We start from the raw sequence: 25,425 nt of genomic DNA on the forward strand, positions 1-25,425 counted from the left end.
TGAATGACCTGAAGGAGCAACGACTTGCTGTGAACATTTGTGTTAAACTTGGAAAATCTGCGACTGAAACTTCTGCTATGCTTAACACGGCTTACGGTGATGTTGCTATGAAGCGTACGGCATGTTTCAAGTAACATGAACGTTTTAAGGATGGTCGACAGTCCATTGAAGATGATGAGCGTCCTGGACGTCCTTCCACGTCAACTGACGGCCCACACGTCGACAAAATCTAAACCCTGGTGCGGGCAAATCGACGTCTGACTGTTAGAGAGCTTGCTGAAGAGTTTGGGATATCAGTTGGATCTTGTTACGAGATTTTGACCGAAAAATTGAAGATGCACCGCGTTGCTGCGAAATTTGTGCCTCAGAACTCGTGCGTTTTGGCCAAACACTCGATCACTGTTTTCCCCTACTCACCTGACCTTGCTCCTTGCAATGTTTTCTTGTTCCCCAAACTCAAAAGACCCTTGAAAGAAAGAAGATTTGAGACGATTCTTGAGATTAAGGCAAATGCGACGAAGGAGCTGGAGGACATTACAAAAGAATCGTACCAGGACTTTTTCAACAAGTGGAAACACCATTGGGATAAGTGTGTGCGTTGGGGAGGAGAGTACCTTGAAGGGGTCCCAGACCTGTAACTTCTAAATAAAGTACATTTTGTTTTATGACGTCAGTCCGAGTATTTTTTGAACAGCCCTCGTATGTGATAAAGATAGTCTAAACACCTCTCCCCGATTATTTGACAAATTAGATTATTAACATAAAATTATTTTAAAAATAAAGAAATAATGAAAATAAATAAATAAAAATAAAATGAGTATGTGTATTTTGTTATCACAAAGCCACAAGGGGCTATCTGCTTAGCCGATCAAGGGAAATCGAATCCCTGGTTTTAGCGGTTTTGTTTAAATCCGAAGACACACCGCTATACTAACGGGGGGGGGCAAATATAATATATATATACATACATAAATAATAATAATAAATACTAAAATAAAAACATGCCACCTATGAGCGAGACATTAGTGAAGGAACTGATAGTGCAAAATACATGGACATTACCCCGAAGGGTGTCTGAGTAAATATGGGTTACTCTAATCCTCATATAATAATTTTTATTATACTAAACATTTCACTCTAACAAGGAAAAAAAAGGAGGAAGAGGTCCAGTGCAACTGACATTCCTGGGTACACATACATATATACCTAAACGTTCAATCCATATGCACATATAATTTCCAGCCCAAATCTAGGGGCTCTCAGAAAGTAAAGAAACAGGGTTGGAAGTAGTGTCTACATTATGTTTTCGAACAAAAAAAATGCTGTTTTTCCTCCATGTCTACAGCATTTATCGATTTTAATGAAGTCAAACTAGAGATTTATATTAATTCAAGAATTTTATAATAGATATATCAAAACAGGATCATTCTTCAAGCAGTTTTGGAAATATTGATTTCCACAAGCCGTACAAAATTAATAGGAACAGAGAAAACTCAGCTTAATTTTTTGAATAACAATGTCGCTTTTATTGAAAATTTAAATTATATGAAAAATAATGTATCGCTATATTTATCGTAAAACATTATTATGTTATTTTGTTCAATTACAGGTAATGAAAATAAAAGCAACCGTCAAGTTCAAGATATACAAGCCACCAGTGAGGTTCGAACTCACGACCCCTGGTTTACGAAACCAGTGCTCTACCTCTGAGCTATGATGGCTCATTGCTTTATTTGAAAACGTATAATTTCGTTAAGAAACTATACAGTATGTTTAATATCAACTTATCGTTCAAAATATTAATATTGCATTGTTAAAACAATCACACGTAAAAAGTATAATATTAAGAACATCTCTTCGACAACATTTTCAACGGTAAGGTATTGTGCTGTTTCCTCCTCTGTTCAGGTATATAATTTGTATATCAATCGCGGAGAGGTGTTCAGGACTATCTATATACAATACCTATCGAGTTCGCATAATAGTTCATTTTTTTCTCCACATTTTATCGAAATATTTTATTGTAGTATGTAGGGGTCTATCTACTATTGTTTGTGGGTTTGAATATTTATGCATAAACTTTGAAGGAGTGGTTTTGGGCACTCTACATGCTGTCGTAAGTAGTATATTTTATAATGACTCTTGTTTGGTTTAGAATTGTTCTTTGCTTACGTTAATTCACGCTGAAGCTGCATAGTCTATTACAGTTATATACGTTTTGTATATTTTGAGGATGTTTTCAGCTGTTACTCCATTGTTTTTATCAGTTAGACTCCTAGCATAGTTTGTTCTTCGCCTAATTCTTTTCTTGTTAAATCTAATAATTATTGTTCCAGTTAACCTTACTAAGTGATATGCCTTTTGTCTAAGTTTTCTTAATCCGTTTTGTCTCTCGAGTAATTTTGACGTTATTTCCAAAATGTGGAGAGTCTATTACTGATTATTCGTTCAAGAATTTTTCATTTACAGCTGGTCAGGCTGATTGGTCGATAACTGTTTGGTTTATTGGCTAGCATACCTTTTTATGGAACATTAATGTATTAGCTTGCTTCCAAGAAACTGAGATGTAGCAAGGGTAGAACGATAAATGAAAAATTTCTAATAGATGATCAAATAATTTCGAAGTGCCTTTCTTGAAGAGAATTTCTTGTATGCCGTCCTTTTCTGGTGATTTATTTTTTGAATTCTAAATTGCTTGTTTGAGTTATGTTAATGTAAATTTTTAAGAAGCAGTAGATTATTATAGTCATTTACGTTGTGGTGTTATCGTTGTTAATATTGATTGTGAAATATGGTTTGGATAATTCTGTGTTATTTGTTACATCACTGTTTACTCTATTGTAAAAATAGGTGTTCACGTCTGGGTCGTTTTGTTTTGAAAGTGTTTTGTAGTTGTTGTCTGGAGGCTTCTGCTTTTTCTTTGTTGGTGTGCGCTAATGTGTTATTTTATTCTAGTGTTGGGTATTTTCTTGTTGTGGCTTCTTTGGTGAGCCTTTATCGGTGCGACCGAAACTTTCTAGGATCGGTTTTTTTTTCGTTTAGTTGGGAGCAGATGTTATCCGATTTTTCTTCGTTTAACAATATAATTTCTGGTCTCATTTTATTTTTCATACTGCTTATTTGTGTTTTTTATTTCTTTGTCTCTTGTTGTCATGAGCTGTCTTTTTAATTGTCTTGGTTTCTAGATGTCATGTTCTTTTTCTACTATGTGGTTGTCGGCATCGCTCCAGGTTAGGCGACCGGCACTTTCGTTGTCCAAGTGAAGTCTTAGACTTCCTCGCGTTTAACAGTTTCTGTATTTGAGTATTTTTAGCGGTCTTTCACCCATATAAGTGTATATATCTCACTCAGAAGAAGGGATAAAAGATTTTTTACTGTATATTCAAGAGGTCTTTAAAAACTCTCCATTCTTCTTGCTTATTCTCACTGAAGGTCTCCTGATCTCATTGCTTACAATTGTTTGCTTGTTGTGAATTTTGCGCAAAGCCACACGAGAGCTACTTGCGCTAGCCGACATTAATTTAGGAGTGAAAGACCAGATGAAAGGCAACTAGTCTTTACCACTAACCGCCAACTTTTGGGCTACTCTTTTACCAATGAGTAGTGGGATAGACCTATCACATTATAACAGCCCCACTGTTCAAAGAGAAAGCATGTTTGATATCACAGAGATTCGAGCACGAAACCTCACATTACGATCCGAGAGTATTAACCACCTGACCACGCCTCTGAAAGTTTTCTGCTTCAAGACTAAATAAAACAAAAATTAACAGCAGCAAATTGTTTTTATTTATTGCTTTTAAAATTTATATGTCTCAAGGTTAACTTAAAGCCTTCAGAGTACATAATTATGTTAATGATTCATGGCATGAGCAACTTTTTTTACTGATGTCACAACAGTACAAATTGCAACGGTAAGTGTCCTTTATGTGACATTTTAGTTTCTAATAATTGGCTGGTAGACTACACATTAGTAAGAACAGGTGACCCATTCAGGCATTCTTTGGTCTCTGTTCGTAGAGTTTGTCCTGTTATCTTACCCGAGCGTAACCGGAATAAAAGTTTTCGGCAAGAAAAGAAGTCGGTTCTAATATGCCTCAGAATATGAATTATCTTTATAGACATTCTGATCTGAGAGCGATAATTAACATAAAATTATTTAAAAATAAATAAATAATGAAAATAAGAAAAACGTTGAATCCAAATGTAAATATTATATTTTCCAGCCAAAAACTAGGGATTCTAAGAAAGTAAAGAAACAATGCTGGAAGTGGTGTCTACATGATGTTTTCGAACGAAAACTTTCTATTTTCACTCCATATATACAGCGTTTATCAATTTTAGTAAAGTCAAACTAGGGATTTATATTAATTTAAGAATTTTATAGTAGATATATCACCAACCAAATGTATTACATAAATCTATTCCACAATATCTTTCCCACAACCAAAATACAATTGTAATATGTGATCTAAATAGTAAACATAAAAACTTTGACATAAATCCACAAATACAAATGGATGACACCTATTGCAATTCATTGATTAAATACCATCGCCCTAATAAACGACAGTGAACCTACGCATACCACGTATACTACAAATACAACTGATACCTTAGACACCTCCTTAAATATCAGACCAAAGTTATTAAATTTGAACGTGGGAAAAGATGTTCACAGTGATCTTCTACCAATATGGTAGATATGGTACCAATATGGAACTTTCGATCTCACCCCCATGAAGATATAACCTTTAAAGAAGACAAATTCGACTACAAAGAAGCTGATAGTTGCAGTCAAATAATCACGGGTGCCTACTAAAAGCAGCAAATAGCTACAAATAACGCATGGAAATCAAACAAACAACTAATAACACTCATAAAACAACGAAGACAATTAAGAAGACAGTTTATGGCAACAAGAGATAAAGAAATAAAAACACAAATAAGCAGTATGAGAAATAAAATGAGACCAGAAATTGTATTGTTAAAGAAGAAAAATGGACAACTTTTGCTGCAAACTAAATGGAAAAACCGACCCTAGAAAGTTTCGGTCGCACCTAAAAAGACTCACTAAAGAAGCCACAACAAGAAAATACACAACATTAAAACAAAATAACACATTAGCGCACACCGACAAAGAAAAACCAGAAGCCTTCAGACAACAACTGCAAAACACTTTCAAAACACAACGACCCAGACGTGAACGCCTATTTTTTCAATACAGTAAATAATTATGTAACAAATAACACAGAATTATACAAACCCTATTTCCTAGACAATAATAACAACAATAACACCAATAACATATATGACTTTTACAATCTACTGCTTACCAGAAAAATAACATTAGCAAATCTACGGGCTCTCAGAAACTAAAGAAACAAGGCAGGAAGTAGTGTCTACATTATGTTTTTGAGCAACAAATTCTATTTTCCCTCCATGTCTACAGCATTTATCAACTTTAGTAAAGTCGAACTTGTGATTTATATTAATTTTAGAATTTTATAATAGATATATCAAAAACAGGTTATTTTCCAAGCAATTTTGGAAATATTGATTTCACACGCTGTATAAAATTAATAGAAGCATAGAAAACGCAGTTTAATTTTTTAAATAACAATGTCGCTTTTATTGAAAATTTAAATTATATGAAAAATAATGTATCCCCATATTTATCGTAAAATAATATTATGTTATTTTGTTCAATTGCTGGTGATGAAAATAAAAGTATCCGTCAAGTTCAAGATATACAAGCCACTAGTGAGGTTCGAACTCACGACTGCTGGTTTACAAGACCAGTGTTCTACCCCTGAGTTATGATGGCTCGTACATATTTTTTAAAAACGCATTCTTTCTCTTTAATGTTCTACAGTATATTGAATATTCGCTTCTCGTTCAGTGGATTAATTTAGAATCGTTAAAACGATCACACGTAAAAAAAACATATTAAGAACATCTCTTCGACAACATTTCCAGCAGTAAGGTTTTGTACTGTTTTCTCCTCTGTTCAGATATATAACAGTTGTTTTTTGAAATTACGCATTAAGCTACACCGCTTTTTATTATTGTAAGCAAGCATACATTCGGCTGCGCTACCAGTAGAGGTAGCACACACAATAGTTCAATTCTGTTTGCTTTTCTCCAAACACTGCATAAAGAAAGCATTTATTTGAATTTTATTTTTTAGATTTTTCTACACATAAATATCAACCTACCAGTTATGAAAAGAATTTTTTCAAACATTAATGAAGCATCATTGAAAATTGTGTCATACAAATATATCTGTTTACGAAGGTGGTCATCTGATCAAAAAAGTACAGCCATATATCATAAAATAAACCATCTTAAAACTGCAAAACAGGTGCTGATCATTTTATAGACATTTATTTGTGAGACTCTTATGATATACATAATTTTTTCACAAATTATTTAACAAGATAATTAAAACAGAGAAACCTTAACACTTTTTACACACAACAGGGACAACAAAGATCAATACATACTACAATAAAATATTTTGATAAAATTTGGAGAAAAAGTGAACTATTATGCGAACTCGATAGGTATTGCATACGAGGTCTGTTCAAAAAATACGCGGACTGTTTGAATTGCGCGGCTCCAGTTGGTTTCAGTGGAATCCGCATGCTGTCGCTAGGTTTGCACAGATCAGCTGATTACGACGCCATTTCCCGATTGCAGATATCTTCATTTGTGTATTAGCTACGCGGTTTTAAGATAAGTGCGATTTTTTTCGTTTGGTGGATTTCAGAATGAATGACCTGAAGGAGCAACGACTTGCTGTGAACATTTGTGTTAAACTTGGAAAATCTGCGACTGAAACTTCTGCTATGCTTAACACGGCTTACGGTGATGTTGCTATGAAGCGTACGGCATGTTTCAAGTAACATGAACGTTTTAAGGATGGTCGACAGTCCATTGAAGATGATGAGCGTCCTGGACGTCCTTCCACGTCAACTGACGGCCCACACGTCGACAAAATCTAAACCCTGGTGCGGGCAAATCGACGTCTGACTGTTAGAGAGCTTGCTGAAGAGTTTGGGATATCAGTTGGATCTTGTTACGAGATTTTGACCGAAAAATTGAAGATGCACCGCGTTGCTGCGAAATTTGTGCCTCAGAACTCGTGCGTTTTTGGCCAAACACTCGATCACTGTTTTCCCCCTACTCACCTGACCTTGCTCCTTGCAATGTTTTCTTGTTCCCCAAACTCAAAAGACCCTTGAAAGAAAGAAGATTTGAGACGATTCTTGAGATTAAGGCAAATGCGACGAAGGAGCTGGAGGACATTACAAAAGAATCGTACCAGGACTTTTTCAACAAGTGGAAACACCATTGGGATAAGTGTGTGCGTTGGGGAGGAGAGTACCTTGAAGGGGTCCCAGACCTGTAACTTCTAAATAAAGTACATTTTGTTTTATGACGTCAGTCCGAGTATTTTTTGAACAGCCCTCGTATGTGATAAAGATAGTCCTAAACACCTCTCCCCGATTATTTGACAAATTAGATTATTAACATAAAATTATTTTAAAAATAAAGAAATAATGAAAATAAATAAATAAAAATAAAATGAGTATGTGTATTTTGTTATCACAAAGCCACAAGGGGCTATCTGCTTAGCCGATCAAGGGAAATCGAATCCCTGGTTTTAGCGGTTTTGTTTAAATCCGAAGACACACCGCTATACTAACGGGGGGGGGCAAATATAATATATATATACATACATAAATAATAATAATAAATACTAAAATAAAAACATGCCACCTATGAGCGAGACATTAGTGAAGGAACTGATAGTGCAAAATACATGGACATTACCCCGAAGGGTGTCTGAGTAAATATGGGTTACTCTAATCCTCATATAATAATTTTTATTATACTAAACATTTCACTCTAACAAGGAAAAAAAAGGAGGAAGAGGTCCAGTGCAACTGACATTCCTGGGTACACATACATATATACCTAAACGTTCAATCCATATGCACATATAATTTCCAGCCCAAATCTAGGGGCTCTCAGAAAGTAAAGAAACAGGGTTGGAAGTAGTGTCTACATTATGTTTTCGAACAAAAAAAATGCTGTTTTTCCTCCATGTCTACAGCATTTATCGATTTTAATGAAGTCAAACTAGAGATTTATATTAATTCAAGAATTTTATAATAGATATATCCAAAACAGGATCATTCTTCAAGCAGTTTTGGAAATATTGATTTCCACAAGCCGTACAAAATTAATAGGAACAGAGAAAACTCAGCTTAATTTTTTGAATAACAATGTCGCTTTTATTGAAAATTTAAATTATATGAAAAATAATGTATCGCTATATTTATCGTAAAACATTATTATGTTATTTTGTTCAATTACAGGTAATGAAAATAAAAGCAACCGTCAAGTTCAAGATATACAAGCCACCAGTGAGGTTCGAACTCACGACCCCTGGTTTACGAAACCAGTGCTCTACCTCTGAGCTATGATGGCTCATTGCTTTATTTGAAAAACGTATAATTTCGTTAAGAAACTATACAGTATGTTTAATATCAACTTATCGTTCAAAATATTAATATTGCATTGTTAAAACAATCACACGTAAAAAGTATAATATTAAGAACATCTCTTCGACAACATTTTCAACGGTAAGGTATTGTGCTGTTTCCTCCTCTGTTCAGGTATATAATTTGTATATCAATCGCGGAGAGGTGTTCAGGACTATCTATATACAATACCTATCGAGTTCGCATAATAGTTCATTTTTTTTCTCCACATTTTATCGAAATATTTTATTGTAGTATGTAGGGGTCTATCTACTATTGTTTGTGGGTTTGAATATTTATGCATAAACTTTGAAGGAGTGGTTTTGGGCACTCTACATGCTGTCGTAAGTAGTATATTTTATAATGACTCTTGTTTGGTTTAGAATTGTTCTTTGCTTACGTTAATTCACGCTGAAGCTGCATAGTCTATTACAGTTATATACGTTTTGTATATTTTGAGGATGTTTTCAGCTGTTACTCCATTGTTTTTATCAGTTAGACTCCCTAGCATAGTTTGTTCTTCGCCTAATTCTTTTCTTGTTAAATCTAATAATTATTGTTCCAGTTAACCTTACTAAGTGATATGCCTTTTGTCTAAGTTTTCTTAATCCGTTTTGTCTCTCGAGTAATTTTGACGTTATTTCCAAAAATGTGGAGAGTCTATTACTGATTATTCGTTCAAGAATTTTTCATTTACAGCTGGTCAGGCTGATTGGTCGATAACTGTTTGGTTTATTGGCTAGCATACCTTTTTTATGGAACATTAATGTATTAGCTTGCTTCCAAGAAACTGAGATGTAGCAAGGGTAGAACGATAAATGAAAAATTTCTAATAGATGATCAAATAATTTCGAAGTGCCTTTCTTGAAGAGAATTTCTTGTATGCCGTCCTTTTCTGGTGATTTATTTTTTGAATTCTAAATTGCTTGTTTGAGTTATGTTAATGTAAATTTTTAAGAAGCAGTAGATTATTATAGTCATTTACGTTGTGGTGTTATCGTTGTTAATATTGATTGTGAAATATGGTTTGGATAATTCTGTGTTATTTGTTACATCACTGTTTACTCTATTGTAAAAATAGGTGTTCACGTCTGGGTCGTTTTGTTTTGAAAGTGTTTTGTAGTTGTTGTCTGGAGGCTTCTGCTTTTTCTTTGTTGGTGTGCGCTAATGTGTTATTTTATTCTAGTGTTGGGTATTTTCTTGTTGTGGCTTCTTTGGTGAGCCTTTATCGGTGCGACCGAAACTTTCTAGGATCGGTTTTTTTTTCGTTTAGTTGGGAGCAGATGTTATCCGATTTTTCTTCGTTTAACAATATAATTTCTGGTCTCATTTTATTTTTCATACTGCTTATTTGTGTTTTTATTTCTTTGTCTCTTGTTGTCATGAGCTGTCTTTTTAATTGTCTTGGTTTCTAGATGTCATGTTCTTTTTTCTACTATGTGGTTGTCGGCATCGCTCCAGGTTAGGCGACCGGCACTTTCGTTGTCCAAGTGAAGTCTTAGACTTCCTCGCGTTTAACAGTTTCTGTATTTGAGTATTTTTAGCGGTCTTTCACCCATATAAGTGTATATATCTCACTCAGAAGAAGGGATAAAAGATTTTTTACTGTATATTCAAGAGGTCTTTAAAAACTCTCCATTCTTCTTGCTTATTCTCACTGAAGGTCTCCTGATCTCATTGCTTACAATTGTTTGCTTGTTGTGAATTTTGCGCAAAGCCACACGAGAGCTACTTGCGCTAGCCGACATTAATTTAGGAGTGAAAGACCAGATGAAAGGCAACTAGTCTTTACCACTAACCGCCAACTTTTGGGCTACTCTTTTACCAATGAGTAGTGGGATAGACCTATCACATTATAACAGCCCCACTGTTCAAAGAGAAAGCATGTTTGATATCACAGAGATTCGAGCACGAAACCTCACATTACGATCCGAGAGTATTAACCACCTGACCACGCCTCTGAAAGTTTTCTGCTTCAAGACTAAATAAAACAAAAATTAACAGCAGCAAATTGTTTTTATTTATTGCTTTTAAAATTTATATGTCTCAAGGTTAACTTAAAGCCTTCAGAGTACATAATTATGTTAATGATTCATGGCATGAGCAACTTTTTTACTGATGTCACAACAGTACAAATTGCAACGGTAAGTGTCCTTTATGTGACATTTTAGTTTCTAATAATTGGCTGGTAGACTACACATTAGTAAGAACAGGTGACCCATTCAGGCATTCTTTGGTCTCTGTTCGTAGAGTTTGTCCTGTTATCTTACCCGAGCGTAACCGGAATAAAAGTTTTCGGCAAGAAAAGAAGTCGGTTCTAATATGCCTCAGAATATGAATTATCTTTATAGACATTCTGATCTGAGAGCGATAATTAACATAAAATTATTTAAAAATAAATAAATAATGAAAATAAGAAAAACGTTGAATCCAAATGTAAATATTATATTTTCCAGCCAAAAACTAGGGATTCTAAGAAAGTAAAGAAACAATGCTGGAAGTGGTGTCTACATGATGTTTTCGAACGAAAACTTTCTATTTTCACTCCATATATACAGCGTTTATCAATTTTAGTAAAGTCAAACTAGGGATTTATATTAATTTAAGAATTTTATAGTAGATATATCACCAACCAAATGTATTACATAAATCTATTCCACAATATCTTTCCCACAACCAAAATACAATTGTAATATGTGATCTAAATAGTAAACATAAAAACTTTGACATAAATCCACAAATACAAATGGATGACACCTATTGCAATTCATTGATTAAATACCATCGCCCTAATAAACGACAGTGAACCTACGCATACCACGTATACTACAAATACAACTGATACCTTAGACACCTCCTTAAATATCAGACCAAAGTTATTAAATTTGAACGTGGGAAAAGATGTTGACAGTGATCTTCTACCAATATGGTAGATATGGTACCAATATGGAACTTTCGATCTCACCCCCATGAAGATATAACCTTTAAAGAAGACAAATTCGACTACAAAGAAGCTGATAGTTGCAGTCAAATAATCACGGAGTGCCTACTAAAAGCAGCAAATAGCTACAAATAACGCATGGAAATCAAACAAACAACTAATAACACTCATAAAACAACGAAGACAATTAAGAAGACAGTTTATGGCAACAAGAGATAAAGAAATAAAAACACAAATAAGCAGTATGAGAAATAAAATGAGACCAGAAATTGTATTGTTAAAAGAAGAAAAATGGACAACTTTTGCTGCAAACTAAATGGAAAACCGACCCTAGAAAGTTTCGGTCGCACCTAAAAGACTCACTAAAGAAGCCACAACAAGAAAATACACAACATTAAAACAAAATAACACATTAGCGCACACCGACAAAGAAAAACCAGAAGCCTTCAGACAACAACTGCAAAACACTTTCAAAACACAACGACCCAGACGTGAACGCCTATTTTTCAATACAGTAAATAATTATGTAACAAATAACACAGAATTATACAAACCCTATTTCCTAGACAATAATAACAACAATAACACCAATAACATAAATGACTTTTACAATCTACTGCTTACCAGAAAATAACATTAGCAAATCTACGGGCTCTCAGAAACTAAAGAAACAAGGCAGGAAGTAGTGTCTACATTATGTTTTTGAGCAACAAATTCTATTTTCCCTCCATGTCTACAGCATTTATCAACTTTAGTAAAGTCGAACTTGTGATTTATATTAATTTTAGAATTTTATAATAGATATATCAAAAACAGGTTATTTTCCAAGCAATTTTGGAAATATTGATTTCCACACGCTGTATAAAATTAATAGAAGCATAGAAAACGCAGTTTAATTTTTTAAATAACAATGTCGCTTTTATTGAAAATTTAAATTATATGAAAAATAATGTATCCCCATATTTATCGTAAAATAATATTATGTTATTTTGTTCAATTGCTGGTGATGAAAATAAAAGTATCCGTCAAGTTCAAGATATACAAGCCACTAGTGAGGTTCGAACTCACGACTGCTGGTTTACAAGACCAGTGTTCTACCCCTGAGTTATGATGGCTCGTACATATTTTTTAAAAACGCATTCTTTCTCTTTAATGTTCTACAGTATATTGAATATTCGCTTCTCGTTCAGTGGATTAATTTAGAATCGTTAAAACGATCACACGTAAAAAAAACATATTAAGAACATCTCTTCGACAACATTTCCAGCAGTAAGGTTTTGTACTGTTTTCTCCTCTGTTCAGATATATAACAGTTGTTTTTTGAAATTACGCATTAAGCTACACCGCTTTTTTATTATTGTAAGCAAGCATACATTCGGCTGCGCTACCAGTGGAGGTAGCACACACAATAGTTCAATTCTGTTTGCTTTTCTCCAAACACTGCATAAAGAAAGCATTTATTTGAATTTTATTTTTTAGATTTTTCTACACATAAATATCAACCTACCAGTTATGAAAAGAATTTTTTCAAACATTAATGAAGCATCATTGAAAATTGTGTCATACAAATATATCTGTTTACGAAGGTGGTCATCTGATCAAAAAAGTACAGCCATATATCATAAAATAAACCATCTTAAAAACTGCAAAAACAGGTGCTGATCATTTTATAGACATTTATTTGTGAGACTCTTATGATATACATAATTTTTTCACAAATTATTTAACAAGATAATTAAAACAGAGAAACCTTAACACTTTTTTACACACAACAGGGACAACAAAGATCAATATAATATTCTTTCTTCGAATCTACTTCCTGATTTAGGAGTTACAATAGAAATAATATTTAAACTAAAGATATTGTGTTCAAGCATTAATTTTGATTCAATATGAATACTACTATTATTTCATTGTGTTATATGCATCACCTGTACAAGAAGCCTCTTCATTATGTTAACACTTACGTAAGGTAAATATTATTCTCTATAAATCATACATTTAAAAATGCAAGCATAAATTGTTAAAATCAGTAGTAGAGTGTTGGTCAAATAACCCATATGTTATGAGTTCCATCCTCGCAGTTGGATTTCGTATTTTAACATTCAAACAATTAAAATTTAGTAGTGGATTCCTTCTCTCGTTTGTTTAAAAATATCGAAATCGACGAAATTGTTTATGCGTTTAGAAGCTGTTTGAGATAATCCAATTAAATTATAGATATAATTATACTAAGGAAAAACATTCATTAATTTACTTCAACCAGTAACTAAATTTTTTCCTAATTATTTTACTACTTAGTAACTGTAACTATCTCAGATTATAAATGATATCACAAAGATATCAAAATTCTATATTTACTTATTCTAGAATATTACTTTTATTACATGTGGTTATTATTTTTATAAACATATTTCTTCATTAGAAATTATCGCACCCTGATCGGAATGTCTATAAAAATAATTCATTTTCTTAGGAATTTTACCATCGACTTTTTCCTTGCTGAACACTTTTATTTCGATGATGCGTGTGTAAAACCCCCGCTAATACAGCGGTATGTCACCGGATTTACAACGCAAAAATCATGGGTTCGATTCCCCTCGGTGGGCTGAGCAGATAGCCTTTTGTGGCTTTGCTATACGAAAAACACACACCCGCGCGTGTGTAAGATGTCACGACGAACGCAACGAACATGAAGCAAAGACCGATTGAAGGGGTCACCTCTTGTGGCCATTCGTAAAGCAATACACGAATATATTGTCCACCAGCCAGTCACACAAGGGACGCTTGCCGTTGCAATTTGTGTTCTTGTGAAGTAAGTAAAAAAGGTTCTCATGCCATAAATCACAAGCATAATTATGAGCTCTGAAGGTTATAAGACCTTAAAATATAAAAAATTGAAAAGCAATAAATACAAAAACCATTGGCTAATCTTAATTTTGGTTGTATTTACTCTTGAAGTAGAACGCTTTCAGAGACGAAGCCAGATATGAAGGCAGTGGAATCGTAATGTGAGGTTCACGGGTTCGCATTCCCTTTACAACAAACATGTTCGCCCTTTCAGCGGTCGTGCCGTTATGATGGGACAGATCAATTCCACTCTTCATTGGTAAATGAGTAGTCAAAGAGTTGACCGTGGTTGGTGATGGCTAGTTGCCTTCCCTCTGGTCTTACACTGCTAATTTAGGTACGCGAAATTCAAAACAAATAAACAATTTTAAATAATGAGATCAGGAGACCTTTAGCGAGAAGAAGAGAGAGGTTTCAAAGAGCTATCGAATACAAGGAAAAGAAGAACTTCCTTCTGAGTGAGATATATACACTTATATGGGTGAAAGAGCGCTAAGAAATACTCAAATAAGTTACAGAACCTGTTTAACGTGAGGAAGCCTAAGACTTCACCTGGACGACGAAAGTGCGGGTCGCCTAACCTAGAGCGACGCTGACAACCGCTTAGTAAAAGAACATGACGTCTAAAAAACCAAGACGCATGTTCTACCAGTGGCATGAAAAACAAGCTAAGTAAGTGTAGTTCATTAGGTGGCCAGATATCAAATCCCATTCATGGCCTGATGTAATGTGGCCAAAATTATCATCTTTTGATAAAGATAAAGATATTAATATAAGGAGAAAATGAAAAGCAAGAATAAAAATTGTTAACTAACTCCAGTGAAAATTATGAAAATGAAGAAGAAAGTGGAGAAACTTCTCATACTGTGATAGTTTCCTCCACCTTTATAAATACTAAAAACAAACCAACTGGCCCAAATAACACCTTGAATGCTGATACACAACAATTAATGATATAGCCGAAATCCATTAACAAAATGAGGAACAAAACACTGAAAAACAAGGTTTTACACAAGTGCTATCAAAAACAAAAAGACGAAATTCATCACAAAATGATACTATAAGGTCCGAAAAATAACACCAAAATCTAAACAACCCCAAAGTCTTCTATAATCCAAAGTGTACCTCGCACATACAACCAACCGCAAATTGCGGTGGAAATCAGACGATGTAATCCAATTGTGGAAATCGCCAATGACAAGCGTTTACCCAGTGGCGGTGTCCTTGTTCGTGAAAAGGAGCTGCTGACCTCAAAAGCTACTAAAAGAATGGCCGAAGGACGCTTTTTACACCTGGAAACATTAATATCCACCTACCAGGTAGCATACCACAGCCCAAGGTAATCGTAATTCGTTGGGTGCACTACGCAATTAACATAGAAGACACACAACAGGCACTACAGGATTAAAATATACCTTACAGTAAAGTCGAAAGAATAATATCCAAACAAACAAACAAACAAACTTAATAAGAGTAGACACAGAAAAAATTACAACATTCTGGACCTAATAAACATCGGTATTAACTCTGTGGTACCAAAATTTTCAAGTAGAGCAATTGAAAAGACCAGCAATTGTAGTTATACAATGCAATAATTGACAAAGATATGGTCACGTATCAGCGGCACGTTTAGCAACACCGAGGTGCTGTGTACATGGCGGTAAGTACCATATATTTGTCTGTAAAAAATAGTAAGTAATTCCTAATTGTTGCAACTACCTAGAAACACACACAGCAAACTACAAAGTTTGCCACTTGTACAAGAAAATAAAACAGCGTATCTATGAAATAAAACAACAAAACAAATTCCAAACGATATAAGTAATAAAACTGCACAACAAACACACACTGCTACAAAAAAGACATACAATGACAAATGCACAAAAGCTGAAGGAAAACATCACACAACAAAAATCACAAACAAAAGAACAACAAAACTCAACGAAAACAGTAAACAATACACAAAAACTTAACCAAAACACAGACAAAACAAACACCCAAGAGAACAACACTCATACAATAAAAGAGAGCACAAACGACGAAACAAGTTTAATAGTAAATGTAAATAAAACATCTTTACAGATTTCATTACACAATACACAAATTTATCCCAAACTAAAAACTGCTTTGATCTATTCATAAGCGCTGCAAGAAAATACATACCACAACTAATTACAACAATCACTAAATGCTTACTAAAAACATAAGTTCACAATTTTAGGCTCACTTACTTCCAAGAAACACGAAAGCGTAGACATAATAATAGAAATTAGCCCTGATATTATTATTCTAAGTGAAACCCTGATTTATCATAACAATAGATTTAAAATATGAAAATATATGGCAATTAGAAAAGATAAAACAACCATGATGTTAACAGAGGAATTATGTTATTATATAAAATCTATATGACTTACATTAACAAAAAAATGAACCTAGAACTTCAACTGGCATGCTGCATGAAACCAGAGATTTGCGGACTTATACAACGAAACATAAACCAAATGACCACTGGGAATGACAAATACAAAAGATCTGCCACAAAAAAACTAGAAAATCTAAAATGCAAACAACAGAAAAGTCACCAACACGACAAACCATTAATTGAACTCATAATTAACAGATACGACCGACAATTAAACACAGACGTGATACATCTACTTAACAAAGGATTCAACTTCGTAATAACACCTAGGTACATTCCAACCTTAGAAATTAATACAAGTTTAGAAGACCTAGTCAGGAGACTTGCGATACTTTCCCCAGAAAACAAAAAACAAGAAAACAACTGAAAACATCAGACAGAAAGAAGACAACTTCAAAATTTTATTGACATACAACATCCAAACTTCCAAGACAAAAATTAAAAATTTTATATTTTCCAGAAACACCTAAAAACATCTTAAACGATTTTTCAAAGAATTTTCTCATGAAACCATCAATATAATTTCACAAAACAGAAAGCTAACAAACAATTTCACAGAACAAGACATTAATTCCATTACAAAACAAAAGCATAAAAATTCTAAAAGCAGATAAAAGAAACGCTATAGTCATAATGAATACGAATGAATGCATCCAAAAAATGAAGAATATCCTATCAGACACATACAAATTTAAACCATTACAAACAAATGAAACAAAAACACGCGAAATGCAACTAAACAAAATACTACCAAAATTGAAAAAAGCCAACACAATTTCAAAATCACTTTAGTCCTAGCTACACAAGACCGACTCACGCACACCACAAATATAAGGCATCCCCAAGCCTCATAAACCAGATTGTCTATTATGACCAATAATGTTCACTTATGAATCGTTAAATTACAGTCTTAATAAATACATGGCATGGGCCTTCTCCAAACATGTAACATCAGCCAGATCATTCATCAAAGACTCTTTAAATTTGAAATCTAACCTATATCAACTTAATCATAAAGATTTAATGGCCAGTTTCAATGTTATATCCCTCTCTGTTATAGCCTTAGAACTCTATATCCAAAACCCTAATCCATCAATAGACATTCCCAGTGACCAATTAGCAACCCTCATAGAATTCACCACGATGAAGACAAACTTAATGTTCAACAACCACAACTACATCTAAACAAGTGGTCTAAGCTTGGGCAACCCAGTATCACCAGTTCTAGCCAATATGTTTATCACACAAGTTGAAACACAAGCAATTAACATAGCAATACATTCACCACTATACTGGTACAGATACGTAGACGACACGATTGTGGGATTCATATCTACAGAAAACACACTCAATTTTTTCAATCACATTAACTCTGTACATCCCAACATTAACTTCACGTGTGAACAGGAAGAAAACAATCACATATTATTTCTCAACCTTAAAATTACAAGAACCGATACACAATTTAAAACAGAAGTCCACCGAAAAATCACCCATACTGGACTATACATTCCCTAGGACTCAGCTCATGAAATGAAACAAACACTTAGCATACTAAGAAACCAAATAAACACAGCCATAAAACTATGTTCACCAGATAAAATTAACGACGAATTAGACAACATGAAACAATACTTCATCAACATCAACAAGCTATCTCCACAATTCGAAGAAATCACGAAACCATATACTGCGGTATATATTCCCGACATCAGCAGAGAAATAACCAACATTTGGCAAAATCTAGGAACAAAATATGACATTTCAGTTAATACCAAATTTATTTAAAAACTAGGCACAAAACTGACGTATATACTATGTAAATATTACACTGAAAAACACCACACCAACATTGTTTATAAAATACAATGTGATAACTGCCACGACTTCTGTATTGGTGAAACAAGTAGGAAAATGGAAACCAGATTCAAAGAACACAAAAAGTCACCTTCACACGTTTTCGAACACTGCAACTCAAATAAACACAACTTAACCATACAAAACACCCAATTACTAAATAAAGAAACAAACATAAACAAACGCAGAATTAAAGAAGCCTTGCTTACACAACAACTCAAACCCTAAATAAACCAATACAAAGAAACACCTTTATACGCATATTAATAAATATAATCAAACATCTAAGCACGCCCTCTACATTCCTAAACTCAGTTAAACATCCCTCTTCAAACACATAGTCAGCTATCGGTCAGTTACCTCCTTCTTTCTTTGTGAACCTGACCATCACCGAAGTAGGTCGAAACGTTGTTCACTCCTCTACATAAAATTTTTACAACCCAAACCAGCCGTTTTTACATGTATATTTTTTTCTACAAGTGGGATTTCTTGTTATCACTGATTGATATCCTGCTAGATAACCATTCAATTATAACAGAAGCAGGTATTTATTGTTCACCAACCAAATGTATTGATATAAACCTATTCCACAATATCTTTTCCCACAACCAAATACAATTGTAATAGGTGATCTGAATAGTGAATATAAAACTTTGGACGTAAATCCACCAACACAAACGGAAGACATCTATTGCAATTCATTGATGAAAATAATATAGCCGTAATAAACGACAGTACACCTACGCATACTACGTACGCTATAAATACAAGAGATATCTTAGACTTCTGCCTCACATTCTTTAATATCAAACAAAAGTTATTAAATTTTAATGTGAGAAAAGACGTTGACAGTGATCTTCTTCCAATATGGTGTACCTTCGATCTCGATCCCCATAAAGATGTAACCTTTAAACAAGACAAATTCAACTACAATTAAGCTAATTGCCAAGAATATCAGAAAGAATTAGACAACATATTACCAGAAAATGTTGAGCATACAGCCAACAACAAAGTAAAAGTTGATAGTTAGAGTCAAATAATCACAGAGTACCTACCAAAACCAGCATCGGATACTGTACCATAGGAACAACATAAAACTATAAATAACGCATGGAAATCGAACAAACAACTAATAAAACAGAAAAAAAGACAATTAAATAGACAGATCATGGCAACAAGAGACAAAGAAATAAAAACACAAATAAGCAGTATGAGAAATAAAATCACACCAGAAATTATATTGTTAAACGAAGAAAAATCGGATAACATTTGCTTCCAACTAAACGAAAAAAAAAAACGATTTTAGAAAGTTTCGGTCGCACCTATAAAGACTCACCAAAGAAGCCACAATAAGAAAATACCCAACACTAGAATAAAATAACACATTAGTGCACACCAACAAAGAAAAATCAGAAGCCTTCAGACAAGAACTACAAAACACTTTCAAAACACAACGACCCAGACGTGAACACCTATTTTTACAATAGAGTAAACAATAACGTAACAAATAACACAGAATTAGAAAGCCCATATTTTCAAAACAGCCCCCCTCCGGTATGCCTGCGCATTTACGACGCCTGAAACCGGGTTTCGATATCCGCGGCGGGCAGAGCACATGTAACTCATTGTGTACCTTTGTGCGTAATTCAACACAACAACAAACAACAAAACAACATTTTCCCAATCAATACTAACTACAATAACACCAATAACATAAATAACTATAATAATGTAATGCTTACCAAAAATTTACATTAACAGAATCACCAGAAACTGACGGCAAACAAACAATTATCTTCAAAAAAGGCACTTTGAAATTATTTGATCATCTATAAGCAATTTTTCATTATTCTTTTACCCTGGTTACTCTGGGAAGTAAGCTTATACATTCATATTTCATAAAGAAGGTGTGCCAGCCAATAAACCAAACAGTTATCGACCAATCAGCCAAACTAGAGTCATTATAAAATATACTACTTAGGACAGCATATATAGTACCCAAAACCACTTCAAAGTTTATGCATAAATATTCAAATACACAAACAATAGTAGATAGATCCTACCTAGTAAAATAAAATATTTCGGTAAAATTAGGAGAAAAAGTGAACTATTATGCGAACTCGATAGGTATTGCATACGAGGTTATTTCAAAAAAATACGCGGACTGTTTAAATTGCGCGGCTCCAGTTGGTTCCAGTGGAATCCGCATGCTGTCGCTAGGTTCGCACAGATCAGCTGATTACGATGCCATTTCCCGATTGCAGATATCTTCATTTGTGTATTAGCTACGCGGTTTTAAGTGAAGTGCGATTTTTTCGTTTGGCGGATTCCAGAATGAATGACCTGAAGGAGCAACGAGTTGCTGTGAAAATTTGTGTTAAACTTGGAAAATCTGCGACTAAAACTTTTGCTATGCTTAACACGGCTTACGGTGATGTTGCTATGAAGCGTACGGCATGTTTCAAGTGGCATGAACGTTTTAAGGATGGTCGACAGTCCATTGAAGAAGATGAGCGTCCTGGACGTCCTTCCATGTCAACTGACGACCCACACGTCGACAAAATCAACACCCTGGTGCGGGCAAATCGACGTCTGACTGTTAGGGAGCTTGCTGAAGAGTTTGGGATATCAGTTGGATCTTGTTACGAGATTTTGACCGAAAATTGAAGATGCACCGCGTTGCTGCGAAATTTGTGCCTCAGAACTCGTGCGTTTTTGGCCAAACACTCGATCACTGTTCTCCCTCCCTCCCTACTCACCTGTCCTTGCTCCTTGCAATGTTTCCTTGTTCCCCAAACTCAAAAGACCCTTGAAAGAAAGAAGATTTGAGACGATTCCCGAGATTAAGGCAAATGCGACGAAGGAGCTGGAGGACATTACAAAGAAGCGGACCAGGACTGTTTCAACAAGTGGAAACACCGTTGGGATAAGTGTGTGCGTTGGGGAGGAGAGTACCTTGAAGGGGTCCCAGACCTGTAACTTCTAAATAAAGTACATTTTGTTTTATGACGTCAGTCCGAGTATTTTTTGAACAGCCCTCGTATGTGATAAAGATAGTCCTAAACACCTCTCCCCGATTATTTGACAAATTAGGTTATTAACATAAAATTATTTTAAAAATAAAGAAATAATGAAAATAAATAAATAAAAATAAAATGAGTATGTGTATTTTCTTATCACAAAGCCACAAGGGGCTATCTGCTTAGCCGATCAAGGGAAATCGAATCCCTGGTTTTAGCGGTTTTGTTTAAATCCGAAGACACACCGCTATACTAGCGGGGGGCAAATATAATATATATATACATACATAATAATAATAATAAATACTAAAATAAAAACATGCCACCTATGAGCGAGACATTAGTGAAGGAACTGATAGTGCAAAATACATGGACATTACCCCGAAGGGGTCTGAGTAAATATGGGTTACCTAATCCTCATATAATAATTTTAATATACTAAACATTTCACTCTAACAAAAAAAAAAAGAGAGGAAAAGGTCCAGTGCAACTGACCTTCCTGGGTACACATACATATATACCCAAACGTTCAATCCATATGCACATATAATTTCCAGCCCAAATCTAGGGGCTCTCAGAAAGTAAAGAAACAGGGTTGGAAGTAGTGTCTACATTATGTTTTCGAACAAAAAATTCTGTTTTTCCTCCATGTCTACAGCATTTATCGATTTTAATGAAGTCAAACTAGAGATTTATATTAATTCAAGAATTTTATAATAGATATATCCAGAACAGGATTATTCTTCAAGCAGTTTTGGAAATATTGATTTCCACAAGCCGTACAAAATTAATAGGAGCAGAGAAAACTCAGCTTAATTTTTTGAATAACAATGTCGCTTTTATTGATAATTTAAATTATATGAAAAATAATGTATCGCTATATTTATCGTAAAACATTATTATGTTATTTTGTTCAATTGCAGTTGATGAAAATAAAAGCATCCGTCAAGTTATACAAGCCACCATTGAGGTTCGAACTCACGACTCCTGGTTTACAAGACCAGTGCTCTACCCCTGAGCTATGATGGCTTGTACATATTTTTTAAAAACGCATTCTTTCTCTTTAATCTTCTACATTTTTTCAATATTCGCTTATTGTTCAGTGAATTAATTTAGCATTGTTAAAACGATCACACGTAAAAAAAATATAATATTAAGAACATCTCTTCGACAACATTTCCAACAGTAAGGTATTGTACTGTTTTCTCCTCTGTTCAGATATATAATAGTTGTTGTTTTAAATTAAGCGTAAAGCGACACCGCGGACTGTCTGTGCTCCACCCACCATGGGTATGGAAACCCGGTTTTTGTTATTGCAAGACATTCCGCTGTGCTACTAGTGGAGGCGACACATATAATAGTTCAATTGTGTTCAAGCATTGATTATGATTCAATATGAATACTACTATTATTTCATTATGTTATATGCATCACCTGTACAAGAAGCCTCTTCATTATGTTAACACTTACGTAAGGTAAATATTACTCTCTTTAAATCATATATTTAAAATGCAAGCATAAATTGTTAAAATCAGTAGTAGAGTGTTGGTCAAATAACCCATATGTTATGAGTTCCATCCTCGCAGTTGGATTTCGTACTTTAACATTCAAACAATTAAAATTTAGTAGTGGATTCCTTCTCTCGTTTGTTTAAAAATATCGAAATTGACGAAAGTGTTTATGCGTTTAGAAGCTGTTTGAGATAATCCAATTAAATTATAGATATAATTATACTAAGGAAAAACATTCATTAATTTACTTCAACCAGTAACTAAATTCTTTTCCTAATTATTTTACTACTTAGTAACTGTAACTATCTCAGATTATAAATGATATCACAAAGATATCAAAATTCTATATTTACTTATTCTAGAACATTACTTTTATTACATGTGGTTATTATTTTTATAAACATATTTCTTCATTAGAAATTATCGCACCCTGATCGGAATGTCTATAAAAATAATTCATTTTCTTAGGAATTTTACCATCGACTTTTTTCTTGCTGAACACTTTTATTTCGATGATGCGTTTGTAAAACCCCCGCTAATACAGCGGTATGTCACCAGATTTACAACGCAAAAATCAGGGGTTCGATTCCCCTCGGTGGGCTGAGCAGATAGCCTTTTGTGGCTTTGCTATACGAAAAACACACACACGCGCGTGTGTAAGATGGCACGACGAACGCAACGAACATGAATCAAAGACCGATTGAAGGGGGTCACCTCTTGTGGCCATTCGTAAAGCAATACACGAATATATTGTCCACCAGCCAGTCACACACGGACGCTTGCCGTTGCAACTTGTGTTCTTGTAAAGTAAGTAAAAAAGGTTCTCATGCCATAAATCACAAGCATAATTGTGAACTCTGAAGGTTATAAGACCTTAAGATAAAAAAATTTGAAAAGCAATAAATACAAAAACAATTGGCTAATCTTAATTTTGGTTGTATTTACTCTTGAAGTAGAACGCTTTCAGAGACGAAGCCAGATATGAAGGCAGTGGAATCGTAATGTGAGGTTCACGGGTTCGCATTCCCTTTACAACAAACATGTTCGCCCTTTCAGCGGTCGTGCCGTTATGATGTGACAGATCAATTCCACTCTTCATTGGTAAATGAGTAGCCAAAGAGTTGACCGTGGTTGGTGATGGCTAGTTGCCTTCCCTCTGGTCTTACACTGCTAATTTAGGTACGCGAAATTCAAAACAAACAAACAATTTTAAATAATAAGATCAGGAGACCTTTAGCGAGAAGAAGAGAGAGGTTTTAAAGAGATATCGAATACAAGGAAAAGAAGAACTTCCTTCTGAGTGAGATATATACACTTATATGGGTGAAAGAGCGCTAAGAAATACTCAAATAAGTTACAGAACCTGTTTAACGTGAGGAAGCCTAAGACTTCACCTGGACGACGAAAGTGCGGGTCGCCTAACCTAGAGCGACGCTGACAACCGCTTAGTAAAAGAACATGACGTCTAAAAAAACCAAGACGCATGCTCTACCAGTGGCCTGAAAAACAAGCTAAGTAAGTGTAGTTCATTAGGTGGCCAGATATCAGATTTAATTTCAAATGCAGTTAATAAAACCCCATTCATGGCCTGATGTAATGTGGCCAAAATTATCATCTTTTGATAAAGATAAAGATATTAATATAAGGAGAAAATGAAAAGCAAGAATAAAAATTGTTAACTAATTCCAGTGAAAATTATGAAAATGAAGAAGAAAGTGGAGAAACTTCTCATACTGTGATAGTTTCCTCCACCTTTATAAATACTAAAAACAAACCAACTGGCCCAAATAACACCTTGAATGCTGATACACAACAATTAATGATATAGCCGAAATCCATTAACAAAATGAGGAACAAAACACTGAAAAACAAGGTTTTACACTAGTGGTATCAAAAACAAAAAAGACGAAATTCATCACAAAATGATACTATAAAGTCCAAAAAATAACACCAAAATCTAAACAACCCCAAAGTTTTTTATAATCCAAAGTGTACCTCGCACATACAACCAACCGCAAATTGCGGTGGAAATCAGACGATGTAATCCAGTTGTGGAAATCGCCAATGACAAGCGTTTACCCAGTGGCGGTGTCCTTGTTCGTGGAAAAGGAGCTGCTGACCTCAAAAAGCTACTAAAAGAATGGCCGAAGGACGCTTTTTACACCTGGAAACATTAATATCCACCTACCAGGTAGCATACCACAGCCCAAGGTAATCGTAATACATTGGGTGCACTACGCAATTAACATAGAAGACACACAACAGGCAC

At 34.4% G+C, this 25,425-nt stretch overlaps 3 non-coding genes across 3 annotated transcripts; all 3 read right to left on the minus strand.

Annotated features, from left to right (window-relative positions):
* Positions 1-1,649: 1,649 nt before the first annotated feature.
* Positions 1,650-1,721, minus strand: TRNAT-CGU (transfer RNA threonine (anticodon CGU)). Its single transcript has one exon. It is a non-coding gene; the product is annotated as a tRNA-Thr (tRNA).
* Positions 1,722-8,427: 6,706 nt separating this feature from the next.
* Positions 8,428-8,499, minus strand: TRNAT-CGU (transfer RNA threonine (anticodon CGU)). Its single transcript has one exon. It is a non-coding gene; the product is annotated as a tRNA-Thr (tRNA).
* Positions 8,500-22,602: 14,103 nt separating this feature from the next.
* TRNAT-UGU (transfer RNA threonine (anticodon UGU)) lies at positions 22,603-22,674 on the minus strand. Its single transcript has one exon. It is a non-coding gene; the product is annotated as a tRNA-Thr (tRNA).
* Positions 22,675-25,425: the final 2,751 nt, after the last annotated feature.

The sequence above is a fragment of the Tachypleus tridentatus genome, chromosome 1 (assembly GCF_004210375.1).
Source record: "Tachypleus tridentatus isolate NWPU-2018 chromosome 1, ASM421037v1, whole genome shotgun sequence".
Taxonomy (NCBI): Eukaryota; Metazoa; Arthropoda; class Merostomata; order Xiphosura; family Limulidae; genus Tachypleus; species Tachypleus tridentatus.